General features: G+C 42.5%; 1 long non-coding RNA gene across 1 annotated transcript; it reads right to left on the bottom strand.

The window, feature by feature from the left end:
* Positions 1 to 2149: 2149 nt before the first annotated feature.
* On the bottom strand, positions 2150 to 16292 carry LOC120735194. Its single transcript, XR_005696203.1, has 3 exons — positions 14212 to 16292; positions 13175 to 13257; positions 2150 to 10576 (listed from the first exon to the last, which is right to left on the bottom strand). It is a non-coding gene; the product is annotated as an uncharacterized LOC120735194 (long non-coding RNA).
* Positions 16293 to 17406: the final 1114 nt, after the last annotated feature.

Genomic DNA, 17406 nt, shown 5'->3' on the forward strand with positions numbered 1-17406 from the left:
TGGCTGGGGATTAGACTCATTTTTCCAAGGGCATTTTATAAACAACCCTGTGTGCCTCCCTTTCTCATGGCCTGAGCTGATGTAGCAGCAGAATTTATGACCTCGGAGGCCTTGTGGCCTCACTCCCGTTGCAATACATTATTCAAATTCATTCTCTCTAACACACAGCGCAGAGGGCAATTATTTGAATATCCACAGGAGTGCAGCTGGAGTACCGCAGCTCATCTTCAGCAGCAAAGATGGTGAAATTGCCTCACTCCGGCAGATCAAGGTTGGAGGCAATGAAACACTATAATTTATGACACAGTTTGATATTTCGGTGAAGTCATTGATTCCCTTGTGTCAGACCTTGGCAAGGGCGGCTCCAGAATTCACAGAGTGTAATTCCAGTTCTGCCTCGGTGAGGTTTTCCCCCCCTTCTTTTTAACAGCACTAATTGGACACTTGGCTGGGTGCATATGTTGTAAAACGGATTTTCCCCTGAATCAACAGAAACATCGTGCCACTGCCCCGCAAATTACTCGCGAGGCTTCTTGCACCGAGCTCGCCGAAGAGGAGGTTAGCTCAAAAACAAAATTTGTGTTCGCGGACCGACACCACATATGCATTAAGTTACTGAAGCTGTCCCACTTTCAGCAGTGAACAGATGCAGTGTCCTCATTTCTAAGTGTAGAGAGGCTCCTCTCTGTCACACACCTACGTCATGATGCAAGTGTTGTTCACGCCACAACAACACATGCGTTTGTGTCATTCACAGATTCCTTTACAGTGTCTCACCAAGACAGACTAGATGTCACACTGGATTACGCACACCCCTCTCCTGAATGACTGTACTGTACTCTGAATGCAAGCAAAGTGAAAGGAAGTGCTGCAGCACTTTTCTGTGGAAAAACAGGGCTGGCCTTCCCAAACCTAGTTTCCTCCCAGAGGTTCTGTTGAGAGGCCATACTATAACCCTTTGCCCCCCACAATATTTATTCATCCTTATTCAGCATTTTCTCTTTATATCCATGTGTGAAGGGCGCAAAAAAAGAAAGCTGCAACAATACATGCTATTGCAGAGATATGTCAAAAAGTCTCTAGTTGTGACATTAAAAGCGGCATCCACATTAATTATGGTCCAATCATTTCATGCATATGATCCCAAAAAGGTCTGTTTTGCTCTTACTTATATAGAATTGTGAGTTTTTACATAAAAACTTGTTTCGCCACATTGCAAAAAAAAAAAAAAAACAGTTTTCAGGCTCCTGCATAGTGCCAGCCTTGACATAAATTCAGGGTTGCATCAGCATGGAAAGTTGTTATCAGCTGTTTGTTTATGCCTCTAGTATCCATGGAAAAGTCCAATGTATAGTTCTGCTTTAGCATCCGGTATCTTCTAATGGGGAAATTATTTGGCTCTGTATATTTGCTGATACCAACCTACCAGAAGTGAAGTGAAGCCAGGGAGGAGCTGCCATGAACCAGCTTTCTTTTGCAAAAACAGTTGTGGTTGCAAAAACACTTCCAGTGCTGTAGGATTCTATGGAAAAACAGCCTTTGGCCCTGACCTAAGAAAATACTTTCCTGATGAGCTTATGGACACAGTCACTCCTTTTGGGTTGTACTAAATAAAACTTTAAGTTCATTGTGTAAATTCTGGTCAATCCTATTGTCAACACGGAGAATTATTCTCTTTGGTTTCATCACTACAAGCAGTTGCTTTTAGCTGAAGTAAATAACACCTATTATCTCTTCACCTGTGGGGGGGGGGTATATTAGGGAGCAAGTAAACATTTTGTCTGTAAGGATTTTAGCTAGTTTGACAAAGGCCAAATTGTAATGGCCAAGCCTCATAGATGCACGTGTGATTGAATCCAACAGCCCTGTATCTCAATTTATCGAAAAATCTATGCTGGTTCTGATGTCAAAAAGATGTCAGAATACACAGTTCAGTTTTATGCAATAATAAATAATAATAAAATTAGGCAGGCGGTCTTAATGTTATGCCTGATCCATGTATATATTTGAGCTATTATTTTTGCAAATACACCAGTAAAGCTCAGTAGTTTCCTGAAGTAAAGGAAGGACCTTCTGATCCCATAAAAGTCCAGAAAAGGAATTAATGTTGATAGAAATAAAACTGAGGTGACTCTTGCTTCTTATCTTACCAGTGCAAAGAAATGGTTTCATGAGAAATCTTTTATAACCTCAAGCCCTTACGCAGTATCTAATCTGCATTTGGCCTTTTTCCTTCCTCACCTGTCAGCGGTATCAAAACACATTAGGTTCAAAGGTCAAGTTTAACACAGGAAGTGATATACTGTCTCGCAGTTGAGTCTTTGTTCATTGAGCTCTGACATTCCTTTTCTTTGTTAGCCATGTGTGTGTGTGTGTGTGTGTGTGTGTGTGTGTGTGTGTGTGTGTGTGTGTGTCTTTGTATGAGTTAGGGAAGAGGGATAACGTTTCCAGTAGCACATCTGCCTCAGAAAAGCTCCTGTCGCTGTATCCATTTCCTGTCACTGATACCATGAAAGCAATCGCAGAGATAACAAAAACCTCATTCAAACACTAAAAGAGGGACAAGGACAGGTAAGGACCTGTTCGCTGTCTTTCCCACAAGTGCAGGTTTTTATAGCCCTTTGGGTGTGTCTTTGGTGTTAACTGATGAAAAACCACTGTGATGCAACTGGGGCTTTATCCATGACAGTACACACAGTGGGAGGGTTTAGCTGTGAGCGCCTCCGGCTTCGTAAATAAATCATCCAAAGTCACTGAAGAGAAAAAGCTCCAACAATAAAAGATTTTTCTTCTCCGACGGGTGAGTCACCGTTTAAAGGGAAAAGAGGCCCAGATTCTCGGCTGTCGAGCATTCAGGCATCAATTTCACTAGTGTGAAAAGCCAGCTGACAATGGAGCTAATTGATGAGGATTATCCAGCAGAAAAGGAGGAAGCCTTGTGACGTGACTCATCGTGGCCATCTGTGCGAGTATACTGTATTTTCACAACCCATGCTTTGAGAGCAGAATAACTTCCTCTTTGGCACAAAGCCCCAGCAAACATCATCCTACCCTGACTGGTTCTGCTACTGCCTGGATAATACTTTCACTTGCACCTGTGTTTTAAACCGCCCTCACTGTCTGACTAGCTGTTGCTGAGGGAAGGCAAGTACACCCACTGAGCGCAATATACTGAGGGAAATGTGAGTCATACTGAGCATCAAAACACTTACCACAAAATGCTGAGACCTGAAATCACACATTCACACACACAGACGCACACATACACACTCTGTGAAATTCCCAGTGAGTCGACTGGCTAATGACATTTCTCCATTACCAGCTAATCCAGACACAAAGGCATAAAAGAGGGCTCACAGGAAGCTTCCTTTTTTTTTTAATCATTAGAAAGTGTCTCAGCCTCACTATTAAAACTTCACAACTTTATAATCATTTCAGCGCCGGAGAAGCCAGACATCTTAAATATCAGTGACATATCAGTGGAGAGGGCAGAGCCGTGTGCAGCCTTCCACCAGACGCCCTTAATGAAAGCCGGACTGAATAACGAGTGTGCGGTCAAGATCCGCAGCTGAGCTTTAATCACATCTTTTGCCTCAGCGGCTCGATGTCCTCGTTCTTACATCGTCGGCTTTGTTTTCGTGCATTTTCCCTTTCTTTTTTTTGCCTTCATTCTCTCTCCGGGCTGTACACACGATCCTCATCATGACACGTCACCACAAACTGGTAGTGTCTGTGTCACTGCGGTTAAATCATTTGCCTTGTGAGAGTGATGCATCTCAGTTTCACAAACATAAGGCCACTGGCGCTATTAGATATGCGTCTGAAGGGTGTATGTAGTTGCTGAATGTGCCACAGCTGGCTTTCCTCACAAGGGGAAATTACAGTCTTCAGTAGGTTATTTTCTGAGACAGTCAAAATGAAACTACCCTTTAACATCAAAGTCACCTTACAGGAAGCTCAAATTGAAACACTGGAGGCGGACCTTGTGCGTTTGAGCACATAGACGCGATGGGTATATGCATGTTTGTGTTTATCTGTGTGAATAAGGGAGAGTGATGAAATAAAATGCAGAAAAAGCTGCCCTGGCCTTCCCCGTGCACACGCATATACACCGCCCTTCCCCCCTCAGCTGCTTCCCTTCTGACTCATGGGGGATTACTCGTCTGATCACTTTGATCTGCTTGTCGTTGCCAAAGCTATTTTCTCCATCCAGCCCACAGACAGGCGAGGCACATTCAGGTTAAATGTGCCTACCGACACCCAGACTGCACCTACTAAAACCCATGCTGCACAGCTAACAGGAGGCAGAGCCAATTTCAGTTAGGACTGGCAAGAACGGTATCTGGTTATTGGAGGATGTTGCACAACGCAGATGAATAACAGTTGCTTCTAACCACAAGACAGTTTGCTCCTGACGCAACAGGATCTTACACATGATACGGGCTCCGATATGAAAGGAGGGTCAAGAAGCTGACACACACAGGGCTTAAACTAAAACTAAAACTACAGGTCATGTCGCTGGCGCCACATGATTGCAGTGCATGAGTCCTGAATGCAAAGCAAAGGAGGGAAGTGTTCTGACACTTTGACACTTATCTGTTTGAAGAAGTAGATAAAAGAGTGCAGCAGATAGGGGTGCATGAAGCTCTCTCTCACTTTAACATTTCTCTCAGGCTACTTGTGCAGTCAAGGCACACAAAAAAATTCGATGACACTTTTTTCATGACACATGAATCAACACAAGAGATGTGAAGCATGCCAGCCAGGCCGATGTGGCTGTGAGCCGTTTCTGCTACGCCTCATCTGGTTCACGATGTTCCTGTCACTGCCTGCTTTTGGCGCCAGGTAAACCACTCCAGCCGGGAAAAAAGATGCAGTTACATGATTCAGTTTCTGTGGGAAATGGCTGTCTTTCTCTTTGTCCGTAATATTTTTCTCTGCAACCTCCACCACCACCCGTCCACCCACCCACCCATCCATCCTCCATCTCGGAGACTCGGAGGAGCCGGCGCTATCAGCGGGTGTCATTTCATGAGAGCCATCATCAAAGGCGGCTGCCTGGTTTCCATGGAAACAGCCCACTTCAGGGGAGAAGATCGGAGGAGGCATGTGTTATAATGCTGCGGGTTACCATGGAGACTGGAGCGACAGCTTACATAAGTATTCATTGTGCGTCTGTTGCGCCGAGCCACATTCCTCCATATAATTAATGCTCAGAGTGTTTGCTCGCTGCTGTCAAAAATTACAACAATGTCATTTCAAGTGGCAGGCAGCGGCAGCTCATCGGCCGCCGCCGCCACAGTCAAGGTCAGGCTAATTTCCCCGCCAATTAAGCCCAGCTTGTGCATGGAACAGCTGTCAACTGCCATCTCCAAGGTGACACATCAAATTGTATTTTTTCCCTTCCAAAAAGCCTTTCAACGCTTTGCTCACAGTCCCAAATGCTCACTTTAAAGACCAAAAGCCTCACAGAAGACACCCGCGCTCGTGCAGAAATAGGAAGTGTTCCCCGAAATGTAATGGGGTGGTGGAGGCAAGAAAGCATGGTGTAAAGGTGGACGTCAGTGTGTTTTATCGGTCCTCAGTTATTCTGCCAATAACTAATGGAGCTCTTTTGAAGAGGAAAAACACTGCAGTCAAATTGCCTCGAGTGCCCAGACTCCAAATGAAAGCAGACAAATGACGTCCATTTTATCTGAACTATGCATAATGCATTTTCTCTATCTCTGATTTATGCACTCATCACATCATATATTCCGCCATCTCCTCCGAGCTGCAGCCTTTTAAGTCCTGATTGCAATTAGGTGCTGTATATATGCTTCACTTTCATCTCGGCTGTATGGAGCTAACCAATATTCTGCTGCAGCAGTTGTAACACACCCAACAAAAAAAATTTATTTGCACGGTGAGGGATTGCACCATAAATAAAAATAACTCCATGCCATTACAAGTGAAATGAAGTGAAGCCTACACTGGCCTCATGCAAACTGCAGTGCAGTTCCTTGGTAGTCTGCATGGCATAAAATGAACACTTGTCTATATCGGTTTCATTTTCATTTATCTATTATCATCAGAGCATGCTATATTCAGAAAATAATGATAGTGTGGTAATTGAATCTCACCTTTACCCACTTCCTGTGAGTCACATAACAGTAAACACATGAGCTTGCAAGCATCTGAAGATGCACGAGAACCACATTTGTGTGACCGCATTTTAAAACCCAGCGTAAAAATTTGCAGGATTTTCGTACTTTTCACCCTGTTTGTGCTCGTGATTTGGCCTTGAAGGAGCTGTGCAAACAGGCTCGGGGGTGGGGGAACTAGGATACAGCCTGTTGTAACCAAAACCATGTGCTGTGTGCAGCATACCATGTGGTGCCTTCTCGACATCTTCAGACTGTTGGAAGGCAGGAGGGTGGGGGTTGGGGAGGGGAGCTGGTTAGGAAACCACAACATGACAAATGTTGTACTAATAACGCTGTCACACCGACCAGTGCCAGTTTGGGGAAGACTGTTGGGTAGTCGTTTGACACATGAACGACTATATAAGGAGTTCCTCTTTGTGCATTCTAGTACTTTAACTTGGGCAAGGAGGGCTGCAGCTTGTTACTGTCGCCTCAGTGTCAACAAGACCCATTAACCGTTTGAGAGTTGCAGAAGTGAACTCATGTGACCTGTGATGCGTTTTAAATGCGGAAGATTCCAGGTTACTTGCATTTTCCTGTGCAAATATTTAGTGCAGTAATGAAGCATGTTTTGGCCACACGAATTTGCCCTTAATTAGTCCCATACATCCAGCATTCAGACTTCAGCGTGACATAGTTAAGCACATAGCAGCACGTCTTATAAAAGCAAGGCAATCTGAATAACTACTGCATGCTACTATAATACCAGAGACAGATGGCAGGAGAGGAATGCCGTCTGACTACCGCAACCCGGAGTGTGACAGGGACATGCTCTACTAAGTGAGAAGAATGCGTTGTGACACTCCTCCGGGGCACCTTGTGAACAGCGTGACAGTGGCATGAAAGCGTCAACATGCCAGTTTTCACAGCACACCCCTCTCTCTTTGCAGGACTGCCAAGACTACCGACACTTCAGTTCAACTTCCACACCAAAGGAGAGACTTGCAGCCGACTGATCCCGCTGCTCTACCGTTTTGCCATCAGGAAGTTGATCCGTTTCGCCCAGCTTTGGAACAAAAAAATAAAAAAATATGACTCTGTGCGCAGCAGGATGGTAGATGAGCTCAACCGTTGCCCGAGGCTGCTATTGTCACTGATGGCTGCAAATAGATTTTATATAACTCAATCAACACCACCTTGGCTGCACAGTGAGCTCACTCTCCGCCTTTCATAAACAGCTGTTGCACCGGATCATATTCTGGCGTTACACAAAGACCTCGGCAACGCTGTGACTACCGTACAATGGTATTTTTATGTTGCGCACCAACAAAACAAAGATGACTCTGTTGGGTTTGCCCAAAAGCACAGATACACAGTAACTGGTGTCTTTCCAAGCCCAGCCCTCGGGAGTTTTGTGCTGCTTGTTTTGGCAGACAGAGAGTATTTTGGCAGACAATGACAAACCTCCTCAACTGTAATCAAACCAAAAGAAGCCAACACCCTCTTTCAAGTATCAGTATCTGTGTCCCTTTTTGTCTATCACTGTATGTTTGTCTGTTCTTTACAGTAAGTGCACAAACCAGATCCAGCTTCACCCAGTAATCAGTCCAGCACCGTCTAATTTAAGTAGGGAAACAAAATTACCATTAATGTCTTTACCAAATAGGGAGACTAGTAATTTCCTTGTCTTTACGTCAAGGGAAATGGCTCAAAAAATAGGTTGCATTCTCTCAGGATGAATTATTACCATTCATTCTGATGCCCTGCGGGCAGCTAACGCATCATACGGACCCATATTTCTTGGCAGCGAACATATTAGAGTTTGAACCCCTGTCATGACTACTCTGCAACCTTGCTGATACCCTGTAACCACCTCCAGTCGTAATCAGAATGTCAGACTGGAGGAGGGAGGGTGAATAATTGATGCTGTGTCTTTTGGGTTTGCTCATTTCACCAAGCAAAAAAAAAAGAAGTTTCTTGCCTTCATGGCCTGCAGCAAAACACTTAGCTTGCCTGGCACAGCGTTCAGCTTCTAAAGGGATGATGCATTGCTCAGAGAGCGCTTTTTTTTTTTTTTTTTTGCCAAACCATCACATAAGATTCGACACAGGAAAAACAAACTTGTAGAGGAATAAAACTCCGGATGAACTCCTATAGCGCTGAAAACGAGAGGGAGACATCAAAGCAATTTTTACGACACGCACAAACGCTCATATCCACGAGGCTAAATCATGTCATTAGTGCATGAGATGACATCTTCCTGTAAGTAGAACACATAGTTTAGTAGGTGGAGGTGGCTGTGAGGCTGAAGGGTGTTGGCAGAGTCTTCCACTTCTGCCGTGACAGCCAGACATCAGACAAACAGAGAGCCGACAGAGACTTAGAGCTGAGAATAGCAGAGGTGCCCTTTTGTTTCCGTGCAGCCAGGAAACATTGAACTGTCCTGCAGTCTATCACATCCCACTTTGGGGGGAAAAAAGCAGGATTTGCACACAAACTAACTCTAACAACATTAAAACAGGACCTGAGTCAAGACCATGTTGTCCCTGATAATGGCTGTCTTTCAACTGGTCATTTGCTAAATCCTGGATTCTGTTGTTTGGTGTGCTTTCTGTTCACACGTGGTACCAATACAGTTTCAATTACTGCTACCTATTACACAATTACAGTATGATAAAAAAAAAAACACTGCTGGGTTTGAAAGATAAAACATAACACATTACAGTGAGGTGTAGAAGTCCACCCATAAAAATCAAAGATTTAAACTTCAGGGTAGTCTCCTTGGGCGGCGCTGCATTTCTTTTAGTGCACTTTTTGGAAGTCCTGTGCCATTGTGCCGCGGTAAACAGCACAGTGAAAACGGAGAAATAGAGTTTCTGGTGATCCCAAGAAAGTCTTTGCTAACAACCCACCCAAAGATTTGGCTCCTAACAACTTCGCCCTCTTCATTAAAATGAATATTATCTGCAGGTAATAAAATTCCATAATGAAACATGTATGTCATTTGCATTGCACGTGTTCTTCAAATAAATGCACAGTTAAAATCGGGTTTTAGAAAGGTATCAACTACCTAACAAAAAATACCATGCATACAACTTCAACAAGTACAGTAATCCAAAGCTCAGCAGACCTCCTGACCCTAGTTACTAAGCCAGGATAAGCTATTACAATCGCTGTTTGGGGAGGACTTGAGCAAATTGCCAAATATAAGTGTTTTTCCAGCATTTTACCTCCAGTCTAAAGCTGACATATATCCAGAAAGGATTTGTTTTAGAAATCACTCCCATCTCCACGGCCAATGTGCCAAAGCCACCTGCAATCACAGCTTTTCTCATCTCATGTCAGATGCTAAAGTTAGCTTCTATGGCCTTATCTACAAACAGCACTAAACCCAACTGTCTTTAGCTAGTGTTATCTCCCCGTCTAAGTGATATACAGCACCTGCTGCCTGTCACAGATAGACTTAGCCCACACTAAATCCAGCCAGGATGTCCACATTAACGCAAACACGCCACAAAGTTCACCTGCATTACATGTTTTGGCAGAGAAATCAATGATAAATCTCAGTCTTCATAATGAAAAATGTTCAGGGAAGTACTTATTGCCAAGCAATAATCCCAAGGATGGGTTATTGTATTTTCTCTATTGATCCTTCAGATTTATGCACCCACACTTGGATTTGTTGCCTGTTGCTGTAAAGAAATAAAATGTATCTAGCATAGTGAGAGACACATTTCCACACAAAAAATCCCTCTTTAGTTCTTGGCAGGCTCGATATTAGCTCTTAAAATCAACCATTAATCCAGAGACATCTTGTCACTGTCAATCAGACAGGCGGATCCATGTGTTTGTCTGTGTTTGTCTCACAGTCGCTAGTCAACATAAAAACACAACCTTGGCAACAATTTGTCAGCTTGTCTGGATGGGTCTTAAAATCAGGTCATTATCGCAGCAGGCACAAATCCGCTCTTAGATTGCCTGAGGTAGCGATTCTTACATAAGGCCACCCAACAACTTCCAAAACCATAAACTTATGAGAAACATCCAACAGGTTCAGACTGCATATCGTTCGGGGTGAGCTCTTGCTTGTACTGACCAGTAATCTGAACCTTTTCCATGTCGAGGTTAACAAGTTGCTTCTAAATTGGCAGATGAAGCTCATGAACCCACTGGGTTTCTGATGCAACATGTTAAATAATGAGAATCGGAGTGGTACTGCTTTCTGCAGCCAACAAATAACTGAAGGGAAGTCAGGTTTGAACCCCAGTGGGATTTTTAAAGCTGCAACTTAGCACAGACGGGAAAAAAATTACAAAAGTGATATGTTTTATGGGCTTTCTCTTGATTGGCTGTCACCGAGCTAAGAAAATACTGCTCGGCTGTATCCTCCAGAGTGTCACTGCTCCAGTAGCAACAGGAAATTTATGGCAGTCCAAGCTCTCATAAGGTCTCTGGAAAAAAAAAGAAATAAGATGGAGTCACTGGAAACAGCACACACTGTACTTTATTCTGTAATTCCTCCTTTTACACAACTAGTTACGATTCAGTCAGCTTGGTGTCACAGGACTTGTCATCTGTTTGGAGATGACGCCAGCTGCAAGTTGTTCAAAACACAAACTGAGTCATGAGCCCAAAGCATCCAAAATCAGAGTTTGGTTTTGATCCTTGACAGAGAGTTTCCTTTAAAAAATGTTCTGGCAAAATCAAACATTTTATTTACAGTCAACAAAGGATTTTCACTCTCATTTTCAAAGTGAAAGTTCACCTTTCTGAACCGCTCACCACAACGTATACCATTCATTAAGCGTATTTTTGACTCATCCTCACCAGAGCGCGCCTGCTTTTCTGGAGGGCACTGCATGGTTCAAGACGAGGGTAGGGCGTGTACCTTCGAGTTTATGTGTGTGTGGGTGGCTGGTTTAGTGTCTGAATGAAACAGCATGGGAGAAGAGGGAGAGGAAGAGGGGGGGAATGAATAACGTGTCAGGCTTTTTAGTTGAGAGACTTCTTGTGTTGATGAATAATTGAGCTGTAGTCAGGCAGAGAGCTATTTCATGAGCTCCTCTGTCTCCTAGATAAAATTAGACCCTTCTCTCTGTGTAGACAGTCTCTTTGAACTGCTACTGTCTCAGAGCATCACTCGGCTCTCTCTACAGCCCGCTTGTGCCTTTTTGAGCAATAAGTCTCAGTAGATATGAGGAGTGAGACAAACATGCTCGGTGGACGAGGGGAAATCTGTGTTATACAAGCCAGGAAGCAGAAAAATTGTACTTTACCGGGCTCTGTTGTAGGTGCATTTCGTGTGTGTGTGTGTTAAACGTATTAGAATAAAAGCACTAATATTATTCTTGTGTTGATTTGGGGCCCTAATTTGATATTCAGAGCTCCCCTCTGCAGAAGCTGTAATGAAGTTCTGTCTCTCCTCTGTCTACCTGTCATACCAAGATCCCCCAGGCTTTCCTGTCTTTGCCCGGCCTCTGAATACCCACAGCCCATCTCAATCTGTCACTCCTGTCAGACCCACAACGCCACCAAAGAACCCAGAAAGTAGGACACTGAGAACTCATAGCACACACACACACACACACACACTGAGAGAAATGTTTCATAAATTGTAGTGAAAAATACACATTTTGCGACAGAGGCCTCAGAGTCCGTCAACGTAATATCTGGTGTTATCTGTGGACAGCCAGCTCTAAATGGGGCATTCAGTGACTCTTCAAAGCCCCCGTTTCTGCGGGGCAACTCGGGCTGCATTGTTACTGTTTTAATTAGAACTGCTTCTCGCCTGCTCCCTGAGATCCACCCAGCCTCAACATCAAAGCGCGGCTCTGAATAATGATGTACCCCTCCATGCCTCAGGTACAGCCTGAATCCCCACCACCCCAACCCACCTCTTCTCCTTATATCCCTACACCCCTCCCTCCACACCTCTTTGTACCTCTCTGCTTCCCAATTTACTGCTATTTCTCTGCGTGCTGACATAACACTATTTTGTCATGTTCGGGGCAGCGAGTTGACGGCGGGCTTTCCGTGCGTTCGTGTTCAATGAGGCTATGGTAGTCTGGCGCTTACAGTCTCGAGAGTCAAGTTCTTTCCATCTGTCCTCTACGTACTGGGTTTAAATCTAACTTCGGTTCTTTCTATGTGGAATTTGCATGTTTTCTACAGGTACTCTAACCTCTTCCCACAATCCTCAGCCTATGCAAGTGAGCTTAACAGGAGATTCTAAATTGGCCGAAGCAGTAAATGTGAGTTTGCTTATCTGTCTCCATGTGTAACCCGTAGAGTGACTGATGACCTGATAAAGGTGTAAACCTCCCATCGCTCTAGATCCACCACCCAACCCCTGACCGTGCACTGGATAATCCAAAGAAAATTGATATAGATTTAATTTAGTCACATATCAAATTTTTCTGAACAAAAATCATTACAGTCCTTTATCAAAAGTCCAGAAAGCACAACATACAGTAAATGTATGACCTAATTTTACAGATCACATTTACAGAGAGAGATGAAGTTGATTTCATGGCGGCGGTCCCTTTATATCACAACAGAAGAAGAGAAAAAGGAAGTTTGATGTGTTACTTTCGCTCAGCAAACTAAAAGCATCACAGTTCAGTCTTTGCAATGGAAATGCCAGCTGAACTCAAGGTCAAGCTTTTTGTTTTTTTCCAGCAGCTTTTGACTGTTCGAAATGATCTTCACCTGCATCAGTTACGAGCTGCCTCATCGAACACAGATTAAATTAATGTTGCGTAGCTCAAGATTAGCATTATAAGGGACAAACTCATTTATGGCTGCGTAATGAAATTCATCAGACTGCTAGTGAGGGCATTAACAGGCTCTTTAAATGCTTATTTGTACAAAAGCAATTATTTGTCACTGATTTACAATACATAAGAAGTAGACACACTTAAATGTTGCAAATAAAGAAAGCTACCCTCTTAACAATCAAACAAAGCTATAATAACAAGAGAAAGTAATCCATTGAGAATCTTTCTGCCCATGCTGGGCTCAAGCTTAGCTCTTTCCTTTAAAAACATCACCTCATATAATCCATCCTCTGTCTCATATTGGCTTTCACTGGCGTTCCTCTGTGCTGACTCAGAGCTGCATTCCTCATACACTCCTGTAAATACACACAAGAATGAGGCAACACCAACAAAGTCTCATGAAATATAAAGGTTATGCAATCTCTTGAATCACTGTGCACTCAGCTGATTATTCACTAGGCAAGACACCCATTAAGGCAGATCATATTTTAATGAGTTTAAAACATAGTAGCATCTAGGAATCTAGGAAGCAATGCACAATTATGTAACTCTTAACCTTCTCTTGAATTGCATTGTGTATTGTATTCAAAGCAGGTCACGGATCATCCTCCAGTCAGATGGCGGCTCATTGTGGGGGCTTAATTTAATAATCTGATTTACATAAAACTGGAAGGGGTGTTTAAAATTGCAAGGAAATCTTCACCATGTGTGACTTTTCAAAGTCGTACAATGTTTCGGCTGAAGTATCAAAACTTTGCTAAAGTAAAGGTTATTTTAGCTCATCTATTCCCCTTTCCTGTAAACGGAAACAAAACATTTTCATTATAAATATAAAATCACCAGAACTTCTTTCAGGAGTTTGTCATATAATATTGCAATATTTAGCAATAATGTAACACAACAAATATATACACTCTAGTGTTCTCTAGTACAAAGTTCATGTAATATGACCTTGTGAGAATAGTGCAACTAATTATTTCCTAAATTCACAGCTAGTTGGTGTCATTTTTAAACCAAACATATTTCCAGTATTTCCACTAGTGCTACATGCTAGGCTAATTATAGCTAAACATAATTCTTACAAGTAAAACTGCCTTAATATAGCAAATTTGTCTTAAGAGGCATAAATGAAAGAATAGTTTGACATTTTTAGAAAAGACATTTGAAAAAATAGTTATTCAATAATGAAATAAACAGAACTACTGGTAAACATGGCGCAGTAGCCAGGAGACAGCTAACTCAGCTTAGCATAGCAAATGAAAACAGAAGGTATGGTTAGCTTTCTATGTCCAAAATAGAGATATACTTACAAAAGTCACAAGAAAGTCCCTCACAAGACATGCAGATAGCCCCCACTACAACTTTTTCCATTCCCTATTTGTGAAATGTTGTCAATGACTAAGGATTTTTCTGAATAACTGTTGCTATTCTTAGTCTTGAAGCTAATCTAAACACTTCCTGACCTGCCTCTTTCAATGTATTCTTCAATGCATTAGCCAAATGTTTAACTAATCCTTTAAGAGCAGCAGTGCTAGTTTCAGGCTGTACATGTGATGTACAAACCATGTTTCAGCCCAGAAATGATGTAAATTAAGACTCCCTGCTACAGTAATAAGGTCAACTGAAGAAAAACACATGTTCTTGTATAAATCACATTAGCAAGCATTGCAGAAGGGATTGAAAATACATAATTTTTCCAACCTTTATATTCCACCCCTTCTTTTGTTACAGCAAGCTTAGCACAGTAATCCTACTTTGAGTGTGCTGCATTTGAATTTTTAATCTTAGGTAAAGGCGGCGTGCCGCTTTGCTTGTTAGGACGAGAATAGCAGTGCTACAGCAAAATTACCATGTGGCCTCCGACATCTTCATCAGGCAACAAAGTGCCTATTTTTGTTTGTTGTCTGGATAAAGGCCTGTCAGCTGGCTACAAGGCCGGGATTAATTGCCGTGGTTGAGGTGATGTAGTGTTTTCTTTGGTCATATATTGATGGGGGTTGCTTTGGCCCGTTTAACCTGTGAGGCCTTTAGGGAGTAGAACATTGAGAGCAACCTAAGGCCAAAGTCTGACGCATCTATCATGAGGATTACATCACTTACACCATCAAAGGTCAGTCACATTAGGTGTTCACAGTTTCCTCTGTGAAAGAGTTGCAGCAGTTTAAAGTGTTGCAGTGAGTTAGCTGTAAAATGTCAACATGTTTCTTTGCAATTTAATCATTTTGTGTGGCGTCGGCTTCTCTTCTGCCTCAGTTAATGATGGTACTCAGACAAATAGATGGAGTTTTCTAGAGTAAGTCTTTCTACTGCAGCTTCCCGCTGGGAAAACGACCGTACTGAGAGAACAGTGAACTCACTGTACTCTATTTTTGTGTTATTGGATGAATACATGCATGTTTGTGTTTGTGCGATGGGGCGGGGTGGGAGCAGGGGGGTTGTGTTAGCGTGGGCGAGCCAGTGAAACAAAAATCAATGCTGTAATTGGCGCGCACCTCCTGATGAAGCTATTTGAGAATCGCAGCCCCAGAGGTCACGGAGAGGATGACCCATGACGATGACATCAGAGCCCAGAGCACAACAACAAACGCGGTCTTGTTGCAGCAAAAACAAAGGATGTTTGTTTGCCGGGTCCTTTTTTCTCTTTCAAGATCCATCCTGTGAGTTGAGAATGTGACGACGCAGTACACTGACCTTTGTTTCTCTGGTAACAGACTCTCTCTGTCGGTCTTCAAAGTACTGAAGGGGGCGAGGGGGTGGGGCTCAGAGTAGCCTTTGGTGTTGAGTGCTGATCACATGAGAAGCTGAAATAACAAAGCAGCCTGATCTACACACAGTCATGTGAGTCAGATCTCTAAATACTTGAACTAACACTGATTCCTGATCAAGTAAATAAGCATAAAGGAGAAAATGAGCCTAAGAAATGCATATTAAAATGGATCTATAAATCCTATACAGCCCTACTGTGGAAGTACATTGAAATAGTATCATGACTTTCATTTCCCAGCCTCCTCAATGTCCCAGACACTGAAGATAACAACACCAGTGCAATGAGTCAGCACAGTCATCCATCCTTCTAAGGTTATTGGCAAGCCCCTCTGAGGATAACATGACATGACAGTGGAGCTGCTAAAGTCTTCTGTCTCCTGCCTCTTCACAGAGGTGTACGCAGTTATGAGGGGAACAAGATGCAAATTGCAAATGTTAGACCAAGCATGAAAATGCGAGGGAAAGTGATTTATGGTGCAATCTGTGAGTATCCCTCTTAATTAATATCGTGTCATATTGTCCATGGACGAGGTTTCTCTGATGAAGCACGGAAACGAGAAGACACTGGAAATCCTGGACGGCTTTCAGTAAAGGGGCACCGAGATAAATCAAAGATAGTTTTTGAAGTACGAGCCATAAGGGACGTGTGATTAAGTAAATGACACGGCGTCTTTCTCGCACACGGCAGGCCAAACGTGGCTGTAATATTACTGCCACGTGTGAGATGAATGGAAATGGGAACGTTGTGTCTGTGGAAAAAGATCCACGATAACATTTACAGCCAGCAGAGAGTGTTAATGGCAGTGTGATGGCTGACATTAACATTTCAGGCATGTAACAAGCTGCCGGCATGGAGCAGCCAGAGCAGCTACCTGCGATTCGTGCACATTACCACCAACGTGATAAGCCAAAGTCTGTGTTACAGATTGCTGCACAATTGTGTTATGTGTTTATATACCACCTTGCATTTAATCGTGAAATATTATTACGCTTTATTAATCCTCAGGTTTCTTCCTGTTAAAAGGGGTTTTTTCTTTCCCGCTGTCACCAAGTGCTTGCTCAAAGAGGGTCATCTGATTGTTGGGCATTTCTCTCTATTTATGTAGGGTCTTTACTTTATTATATAAAGTGCCTTGAGGTAACTGCTGTTGTGATTTGGCGCTATATAAATAAAACTGACTTGAAATTGGTTCTCACATATTTGTATACCACTGAAAAATGCAAAGCACGGGATAATAATGAGAACTACTGTAAGGATGTTTTTAATTAAATGAAAGGAGTCTGCACAAGTGTAATAAAATAGCAGCTTCAATACTTACCCGATGAAAGAAATACAAATCACTTTTTTTCTTTAATTAAATTATAATTAAACTTAGCAGTTGTAGTTATTGAATGAATGATAAATGATGCGTCTGGTATTTCTATATCATTTATGTTATGCAACAGGAATGCAATGTTTTTATGTGAGATGACAATAAAGCTCTTACAAAACTCTTGAATATGATAATCGTAACGATTGTGAAAGTAAAATCAGATATCATAGTATAAAATTATGCAAGGTTACATCAGGGTTTCTCTGATTCTGTTGCTCTTTCTATTCTGATGCCATATAGGGAAATATATAACAGATATACTGAATTGTTGGATTTTTCATTACAAATGACATTACTTACATGGGACAAGTTGAATCATTTCATGTAAGTCTCACAGGTAAAAAGTGCTTGATAAAATAATTTAAC

Source organism: Simochromis diagramma, unplaced genomic scaffold (genome assembly GCF_900408965.1).
Source record: "Simochromis diagramma unplaced genomic scaffold, fSimDia1.1 OVJJ01000481.1, whole genome shotgun sequence".
NCBI classification, from domain to species: Eukaryota; Metazoa; Chordata; class Actinopteri; order Cichliformes; family Cichlidae; genus Simochromis; species Simochromis diagramma.